This window comes from Cinclus cinclus, chromosome 4 (assembly GCF_963662255.1).
Source record: "Cinclus cinclus chromosome 4, bCinCin1.1, whole genome shotgun sequence".
Lineage (NCBI taxonomy): Eukaryota > Metazoa > Chordata > Aves > Passeriformes > Cinclidae > Cinclus > Cinclus cinclus.
The window spans coordinates 34,619,553-34,629,613 of NC_085049.1; positions in this window are offsets into that span (position 1 = coordinate 34,619,553).

Below are 10,061 nucleotides of genomic sequence, written 5' to 3' on the forward strand. Positions count from 1 at the left end.
CATCCAGCTGGGCAATCAGCAGGCATGTCCTGACAGGCCAGTTAGCATCCACACTTTACCAGGCTAAATGCAGCGATTTTACACAGCTAAAAGCAGAAAAAATAGCTTGGATGTATGTGAAGTGGTGGTGTGGGAAGAGCTATGTTAGTGCCATCAGGCTGGTGAACTGCTGTGGTGTGAGGAGAGGGCACAGGGCTTTGGGAGGAGGCAGCAGGTAGTCCAGGGGAAGCTAGGAGGATGACAGGTATCCCCCAGCAGTGAGGCAAAGGGACATAAGGCAGTGCTGAGTGTGTTGTGGTGAGAGTATTCTAAAGGATATGCTTAATTCTTAATTAATATTACACAGACCCATAAGAAACCCAGCTTCACCAGTTCCACTGGCTGTGGATTATCTGCATAACCATACTTACCAGAACTTCAGAAGTGAGAAAGAGCCCATGATTTGGAAATCCTGACAGAACTCAGACAAGTGAGCTTGCAGTATGGGCCTTCCTGCTGTTAAGAAGGCAGGACTGAAAAAGCCCAGTAACAACTTCAGGAACAACTCCAACAATGCTGATTCAAAAGGATCCCAGAAATGTCAAATGAAACGATCACTTTTCATTTTCCCTGTTCAGACAAGTCAATCTGGGACTACATTGCATACCTTTTATGTTGTGTGACTAAATTTTACCTGGCTCATTGCATCTCCATTTTGATTTTATGGGTTGATCCTCTGTTGTCTTAATTTGTATAACCACATTGCTTCCTAATTTCCATGCATCTGAATCAAGAGTATAGAAGAACACAACAGGAAATTATTTTCCAGTCTTGCAGAATTCTCAGCCTTGCCCCACACCTTATCTAAGTGAAATTGAAGTTTTCCAAAAATACCAGAGGAAACAAGACAAAATACATCCCTTCATGTTGGAATAGCCCAATTATGTGGTCATTCATGCAGAATCCACATCACCACCTGAACATCCAGAGGAGTGAATTTAGAGGGCTTCATATACAAGCCTATAGCAGTTTATGAATGTTTGATCTTTAATATACAGTCTGTTTATATCAACATACAAAATACACAAAGACATACTTCTGGATCACTTGTCCGTTTGATGTGTGATACAGAAAAAGCAGCCAAACCTGTCTTCCCAGCCCTGTCATCAAGAGCAAGCTTTTTTGATTTTCATATTTTAAGGTATACACGTAGAACCTGCAAGTTTGCAAGCAGATGTATAAATACAGATATGTGCACATACAAAAATTTGATGTTAGGCTTGCAAGCATGATTACAGAACATCAGCTAAGTCAAAATCAGTGCTTCTGCATGCTGCTCTCAGTGCAGTGAGGTTGGACATCTGTTCGCCTCAGCCATCAGTGAAGCCACAGGACTGGGACAAGTCTAGCCACATGCAGTTGAGGTGCTTTATATTTGTGTATTGTTTTGTTTTGCTAGTGAAGGTAATCTGCAAGGGCAGATGAATTACAGAATGTGATTGTGATTCCCTCTCTCAACAGGTCCAGTGTCCTAGCAGGCTGTAACAGCCCTTGCTTGGATTCATATGCCAAAAGGGAAAGCAGCACAGAAAAATTAGAGAGTTATACTCCTGCTGAGTTGTACTGATGGGCAGATAAGCTGCTGCATTATGCATGTCCTTTAAAAGATTAAATAATTAAGCAATAGGTGAACATCCCTTCCGTAGACTTTGAGATCATTAAGCAAAATTACTTGGAAGCATTCCTAGACTTGCAATTATTCTTATTAGATTTAATACTATCACAGGATAATGTGGGCAGGCAGCATCTTTTTGATTCAGTTTGATTGATGAGCTTCATGCTGTGTAATTGGAAGTCAAGTCATAGGACCACTAACCATTATTGTTTTCCACACTAAAATATTTTCCCTCAACGCTGTGCATAAATGACAGTACTGGAAAGCCTTTGTGCTACCTGCCCTTCAACAAGCCCTCCCAACAATTCATTTAAAAAGTGAATAGATCCATAAAGTGACAAAACAGTTGAGTGGACATTGCTCACTTCCTTGTTAATGTCATCAGGCAAATACACTGTTATAGCTCTTCTACACAAGGAATAAAAAGACAGCTAATTGTTCAGACTACCTATATAAAAGATTACCACATCACTTTTTTGAAGACAACTCAGACCATAATGAAATAATCAGAGCTCATCTCCAAAAGGAAAATATCCTATGCGGTGCCCTAGAAATAATACTGTTATTATATCCAATTAAATGATAGAAAGGGAACTTTTTTCCTACCTGTATTCTCTTCACATTTGGCCAGAACTTGCTGAGATCCACCTTTATTGCACAGTGAAGGGAGAGTATTTGTGTCTCCAGTTGTTTGCCCAAACCTCTGTGAATGCCTTCTGGCCACCTAGAAAGCTCAGCCACATGTGAGTGATAGATGCACATCACTGTTCTCTCCCTTTGAAAATATCTAACTCTCATTAAATTTGGAAACCAGATGAACATAGGAGAGGATGGAAGAGTAAGATGAAAGCATGAGCAAAATTCTACTTCATATACCAGTCTGCGTACTGACAGGCTGTTTGTGTAGCAGCTGATAATGTTCCCTTCACTGCCTCTAGTGCATCTAACTAACAAAGGGTCTTCTTTTAATTCAAATATATAATTTTGCCCATTACTGGAACTTGTCATTATTAGGAGAGGGTAAGGATGTGTCCTTCAACATACTGAAAAATTTTATTTCAATGGAAATTATTAACTATGATTTTCTAGCATTAATTCTCATTTTCATTTTCTTCATTACTGAAGAAGTCAAGGTGCTTACACTAGAAATTTAAGTGGAAAATATCCAGGTTAACTCAGACCAAGTATGGTCCAGCACAGTGTCTGTCTTTAACCTCTCTGAAACAATTCCTTTGTGTCTGCTACACTTTCTCATAAAGACATTTTAGTACACATACCCTAGGGCTCCAAAGCTATTGGTGGTATCTCTGATTTTCCAGTTGCTCTCCCTTTCCAGAAGTTCATTCTGATTGGAACCACGTTTTACAATTAACCTTTACTTATCACTTCAAACAACAAAATATTAGCAAGTATTTCTGTTCTTCAGTTTTTCCTCAGAGTAAAGACTTCCTAAGCTTAGATCCCTCTTCTTTTTCTAAAATATGGCTTCACCTCTATTCAGTCCATTCATTTTCTTCTGCATTGTTCTGACCGAGCTTCCTCTGAAGCAAATTCTTGAATATCTACCTTGTATTTCTGGTGATTTTATGATCAGCAAGACAAAATGATGAAAACTCTTGGGAAAAACATCCATTGGCCTTTTCAGATTTGAAAAATCTGTCTTGACAAGTGACCATCTCTTTCACTCAATGGTATCACATTTGAATGGATCACTACAGAAGTTCAGAAAGCAGATCTTTTCATTTCCATACAAGATGAAGGACTTTTCCCATTATGCTATGTGTCAGAGAAGCCCAGGAGGCTGAGTAGTCCCACATTCAAAGTGGATTTAGGGTTTAACACAGATATACACAGAGGAACCACACAAACTTCTCCAGAGATTCATGTGAGGTTTAAATTACTTGCTTTGTGACAGTAGAGCTGAAACGAACATAGAAGGGTGAGTGACTGTAATTCCAACATTAAAAGCTTTATATTCTTCAGTTCCAGCCATGAGTAGCAATTTGAATCACAAACTCAAAATCAAAAGCATGGCGTTTTCAGTGATGGGATTCCTTACTATCGTATTAGCAGGGGCATTGGTAGCTGCTTTCCTTCTCTGTCACACTCACAGACTTTGTACTTCAGTTGATTAGCATTTTGAATTTTGCCATAAGATTATTCTGTTTCTATAGAGATCCGGGCACTACTAGTGTAGGTTCATTTCCTGTCAGTCATGGTTTACTTACGTCAGTGAGCGCATTATTTTCAACTGCATTTCTTCCATTCCTGCATCATGTAGGTCATTATATTTATATGATGCCAATGAGACCAACAACTTTTTTAAATGGTCAGAATATTTAGAACAGTCTGACAAACTGTACTGTGTTCCTGCTTATTAATGTGCCATTACATTGGAAAAGCAGAGCATAAGTAAACACTAATTACAAAAATAGGTGGGAAAGCAAGATAATTTCAGTACAGCACTCAGAAACAAAAATCTAGGAGATACAGAAGCTGAAAAGTCAGAGCTTGCTAGTTTTACAGAAACAGAAGTCTAGGACCCTAAAAAATGAAACCGTGGGCTTAAAAAGAAAAAGAAGGGGGAAAAAATAAGGCTAAGAAGGTCTTCAGAAAATCCATTATTGCTGTTTCTCTTTATTTGAGGTCCCAGCTATTATTTACCCTAACAAGTGTGTAGCACAATGCAGATCTCATGTTCTGATCTACCTTTTAAGTAGGCAGCTGTAAATCAGACAGATGAGCTTTTCTAATTCTATGTACTGCAAACACTTCACAGTTGTCTACACCAATCTGTCTTTTTAGCCTTCAGTAGCCACTATAATGACTTTTTTGTTCTCTTGGATCTTGGATTATGAGTGTATATAATGAAGGAGGCCTCTGTTTCCAAACAAGGAGGGAATTCAAGTAGAATTTGTCACTGAATGGGACAGCTAGTAAATGAAAACAAAACCTTCCCCAGAAATTATTGTTCTTCCAGTACAAAAAATACAAAATGCACTGATGTAGCTTAGCTATGACTGAATATGAAAACACAGATGTTGTTCAGACAGTATATTTAATTATATGTAACTTCCTCTGCTTTTAAATCATGTTTTCAGTAAAAGTATTGTAATTCTAGATTATCTTGAGTTAAGCCTTTGCAAAAGAAATTAGAGCAAGTAGAAAATGCTTCCATGTCAATGGAAGACAACTAGAAAAACGAAAAGTTTTGTAATAATGGTGGGTAAATATGAATGTGAGTGAATTCCTTAATGGCCATCATTCTCTATTTTTCAGTAACATGAATGGGAGGGGTGGGGAGGAGGATAATGAGTTTGCAGAAATTGAGGTACAGCTACTGAATGTCTTGATTCTATCACTTCAGTTAATATAAACCTGAAATAAACTTGAAATCTCACAGAAGGTTATTTGATTCTGAATCTGAGCCTATCTCTACCCCTGCCACCAATGTTCTTGGCTGTTTCATTAAAGGTACATCCATTAGAAACACACTTAAGGACTTTACAAGGCCTTCTCTCAAAGCAACATTTTTGATGAGAAGAAAAATATTTATTTCAGGATTTTCAGGGCAGGTAGGAATTATCATTTGTGTTTGCGTTCCTCTCAGCTCCTGGAACAAATGGTATCTTTCCTGTTGTAATATTGCTGCTAAGATGTGCAAGAACGTTTCTTTTTGTTAAATAACAGTTCAGCCGTCAGTAAAGTTTTTTGTTTTGTTTTTGTTTTGTTTTTTAATAGGTCACTGAAAAATAATGTTCTGGGCTTAAGCAAACTGCAGGTCAGGGTCAGCAGGCATACAGCTGGCATGCATTAGCAGTTCATTCTTTTGGCTGTTTATTTTGTACAACACCCAAGAGTCTGGTCTCCACTAAATACAAGATTTTATTACATCAACTCTGACAAACTTAGAGGATACAAAAGAAGGTGATAGCTCTCTACATTTAGAACACTATGTGTTCAGGTTCTCTGAACTTCATATCAACAAAATGGGACTGAGGCATCAAATCTTAAAAAACCCTGCCCCTGCTCTCCCTTTCACAAAATAACCAAGTTCATAAGCGTAAATTCCTAACCCAAGCTGATTTTGCTGCTGCATTTGGGAATGCCCAAAGCCAGCTTCTAGCTTGCTGGGCAATCAGGCAACAGGTTTCTTTACAGATCTGGGTGTGAGAGAAAACATTGCTGAAGACAACTGAATTAAACGTAATGCTATCACAGACACTGAAGTGGAAATGAGATGAAAATTTCAGTTAGAGTATGTAACTAAATACAATAGCTGACTAATGAAAAGTTCCAATGAAAGAATCATAAAACAAACGCACGCTATTTCTAACAAAAAATGAAGGAAGTAAACAAGATATACAACAGGAAAGAAATAACTTAAGGTCTCCTTCACTGTATCAAGTGAGTCGAAAAAAAATGCTGCAAAGTCACTCAAAGTAATGCCTAAAATGTAAGAAAGATAGAGAAAATCAATACTCATAAATACCATGCTCATTTATCTAATATTTCAAATCAGAAGAGCAGGAGAAAAAACAAACACATTGATCAAACACATATCAGGAAAGAGGAGGAGGTTTTTATGAGGATTCATAAGATTGCAACTTATAGTCAAAAATCAGTATTACAAATAAGACAGGATGTGAGTCACACTTATTTGTAGCTTGCAGTGTGAATTTCATCATATAAACAAATTGTGCTGATTGGGCTCTAGTGCAGACACATATCCTGACCCCATCTGGAATTTGTGTTTGCTATCATGCAGTACATCTTGTACCCTCAGAACTCTGTAGTGACAGCAAATCCACCTGCTTTGGAAGGGCTACCAAAGGATAATCTCTGCTGAAAAAAGATATTCCTAAATCTGTTTGAACAATAGGATGTTAGCAACATATGCATTCACATTTGTTATAAAATTACAGCATGTTATTAGTTTTCTTTTTTAGGAACACTAATTTAATTTCTTCATTTTTCTGCCTTTCTGGAACAATCTTCTCACTTTAAAAATAACTGATTTCTCTAGCATAGCACTTCGTTAAAAAGTATACATACTATTAGTAAGATGCAATGCTTGAAAAACAGGGTTCAGAAAATATTAGTCTAGTTCTCAAAGAAGAACATTTATCACTGCGGATGGCCAAAGAATAGTAATTTTGTCTCAGCTGTGTATCTATCAATATTGTGAATGAAATTACTGCTCATACCTTTCCAGTTGGAAGCAGTGAAAAGAAAAAGTGGCCTCAACAAGTGGGCAGTAATGTTTTGGAGCTGAGAACAGTTATGGAGGTAGCTGTGAAATTTTCATGCCTTCTGCCCTCATTTGATTGAAATTGAATGTCTGGACTTCTTCACCAGAAGCCAGGTTCAGTCATTTCCCACTTTTATCATTTCTGTTGCCTACCTGGTCAGTTTGCTGGGTAGCATGCTCTATGGACATTTGAAGCAGCACACTGCCAGTCTGACTAGTGCTCCAATTTCTGGAGCATCCCATAGCAAATTTTCCAGTGTCAATATTCACAGCAGTTTTCTGTCACATATCCATCTAAAAGGACACAGCTCAGGAAACACAGTGGGAGTTTTTATCCTGTGACATGTGCTGCCTCTACAGGTCACATAAGCCAAACTCTTTCTGTTCCCCTTTGATATGTTTCATGCTCCTTCTGCACAAATATCAACGTATCCAAGATGTGGGAGAAGGCATTCTTGTCTGTACAAAGATTTTCAGTTACACAACCTCTTATTAGTGTCTCTTTGAGCCTCTCCACCCACAGTCTCATTTTCTTTCTTCAACTAGAAAAAAACCTAGTAGTCTTTTTACTTGCACTAATTGATAAAAGTTCAATAATTTCTTTCTCTAATTTTCTTATTACTTACTATCATGTCCTGAGAGAGTAATTTATTTTCTTGGACACTGATTACAGTTTGTCACTGTCACAGCACAGGAATTTCCAATATGCTACTGTTTATGCTTTCACCTTCGGTAATGACTTGCCTTAGTGTGACTCCTATTTCCCTTTGTAGTAACTAGAGTAAGTTCTAGGCCACCTTGTTTAATTTCATGGGGTATAACCATTCTCAGTATTCATCCCCTTAAAAGTGGAATGTACCACGAGTACATCCCATTATGCTTGTGATGACTAGCTAGATAGGCAGTCTAGAGAAGAAAGAGCAGTTCTCCTTTCCCATAAATACAGCCCAGTGTCACCAATGATATGCAGAAATTTATCTCATAGTAGTCACTGTGAGACTAAACTTGCCTCTTCCACAAGATTTAACTTCTTTAGTTGTTTGCTTCTATTCCTCTGTTGCCACATGCAGCTGCTATTAAATATTTTATTTTACTGCTTTCATGTTCTAAGGCTTTCTTTTTCTGCTCAACTACTGACCTGAACTACTCAAAATAAAGTGCTGGTGAAGATCAGTTAAGAGCTAGACACTTTAATCATAGAAACAAATGAAGTAATATTATATGCTAGCTCAGAACCTTCAAACAGCTTACTGTAACCAACCATACTGCTGTTCAAATCCCTCTGATGAATTACAAAACATCATCACAACAAACAACAAATATTAGACTTGGCACAGTCAGTCACCTTTGAACAATTTATCAAATTCTGAATTTTCTGCAGATTAATAATGCTTGTCCATCAGAATGAAAAACTACATAGGATAAGTAGTATATTTTCAGGATCTACCATAGAAAAGGCCCATGACAATAATTAATACCTAATGCTATATACACCACAGCTTTGGGCGTTGCCTAGCAACCAGCATCCTGCAGGCTTCCTAAGGGGTCTCAAATAAAGAGAGGGGAGAAATCCTTTCACACTGCCATGAACGAGCAGCAGCCTTTTTCTAGGCTGCTGCTCTGTTCTGGTTGTTTCTAGAGTGATCTCTGCAAAACAAAACTCCCTTAAGAGGTCATGTTTCTGAAAAGACTTTTCAAAGGATAAACAGAAGCTAAATGCACATGCTCATTTTTTTCATACTCTGGGATACCTTTTACCTTCAGAAATACTACCAAAATCCTCTTATTATCTGACAATGACAGTTTATTTTCAGAAGAAGTGTTTCTGTGGGTTCATTTCTACTTCTAATTGGAATAGTTTTCCCTCTGTGACAGCATGTTGTGCTGATGTTTTTCAATCAAATGGTTTTTGGACAAACTACCCATTAAATTTAAAAAAGGACTTGTGTTGTGTTTTTACACAAATAAGGATGTATCTCAAGAGAATCTACAGTACAGAGTAGCACAGACTTCACTGAAATGAAGTCTTCCTCAGCTGCAAAAGCATTGTTTTTTGACAGTGCAATTTTTTAAAGTACCAGTTCATTTCCAGTTCTATCTCTTTATCTTGGCACAGGGACATCTAAATCTCATTTCATTAAATGTGTGTATTTACTCAGATATTCACTTCAATAAGAGAAGGAGACTGGAAACCAGTGTTCCAAGATTTCCCTTCTCAGCTAGTTTCCATATTCTTCTATGGTCCTTACCAAGTGACTGATCTGCCCTTTATCTTTTCTTTCACATTAAAATAACAGCCCAAATATAATCAGACTCAGAAAAAATATTGTGGCTATTTGATAGCCCTTAAAGAAAAATTCAACAGTATCAGGACATATTTAATTTTTTCATAAATTTGGCAGAATTTATATCGTTTAATGCTAACACATTCAGCATTATTTGAATAGGAAAAAAATGCAGCAAAATTCTGATGGTAAAGTGACCATTTTATTTGCAGGACTGTGTAATATGTGTTCTAGAATCTGGAAGATGTTAGACTAACTGATTGGCAATCCAGTCCTAGGTTTCTATGAATCATATTTTGTAGCTGTTTTAAAATAACAAAGCTCAAATATTATATAAATACTCCTCACTCCAAATCCACTTACTATTTTTTTTCTGCCTTTGTCCTGGAGCAAGATTATTCAGCCTCCCAAGATATTTTGTAAGGTTATATTCATACAGATTTCTGGCTGCAATAGATCTTCTGTGGAGCTTTGGCTTTGAATTCATGCTCAGTCTTGAAATCTCAGAGGAAATTGTCAAGGCACAGAAAGCAAGAGAGTCACCATCATCTATTGATGAAATCTGGGAGCTGATGAAGCTCAGGAGCCTAAAAACTCTTTTTATTTTTGCAACAAAACTAGTTCATACTCATTTTTAAAATTTCTTTCCTGCTTAACTCCCAGTAAGGTAGGCAAATGACACACTGGGGATCAATTCCATGTAAGTTGAGTGACATCTCAATACTGAGGGACATGCTGAGCACAATTCTAATAGAAGATAATCTTATGGATATCCAGAATTTAAACATTAGAGCAAACGCTGAATCCCTAATCCCTGACTTAAAGATTTCAGTGCAGTTGCACATTGAAAGACTCTGCTTGACAGGAAATA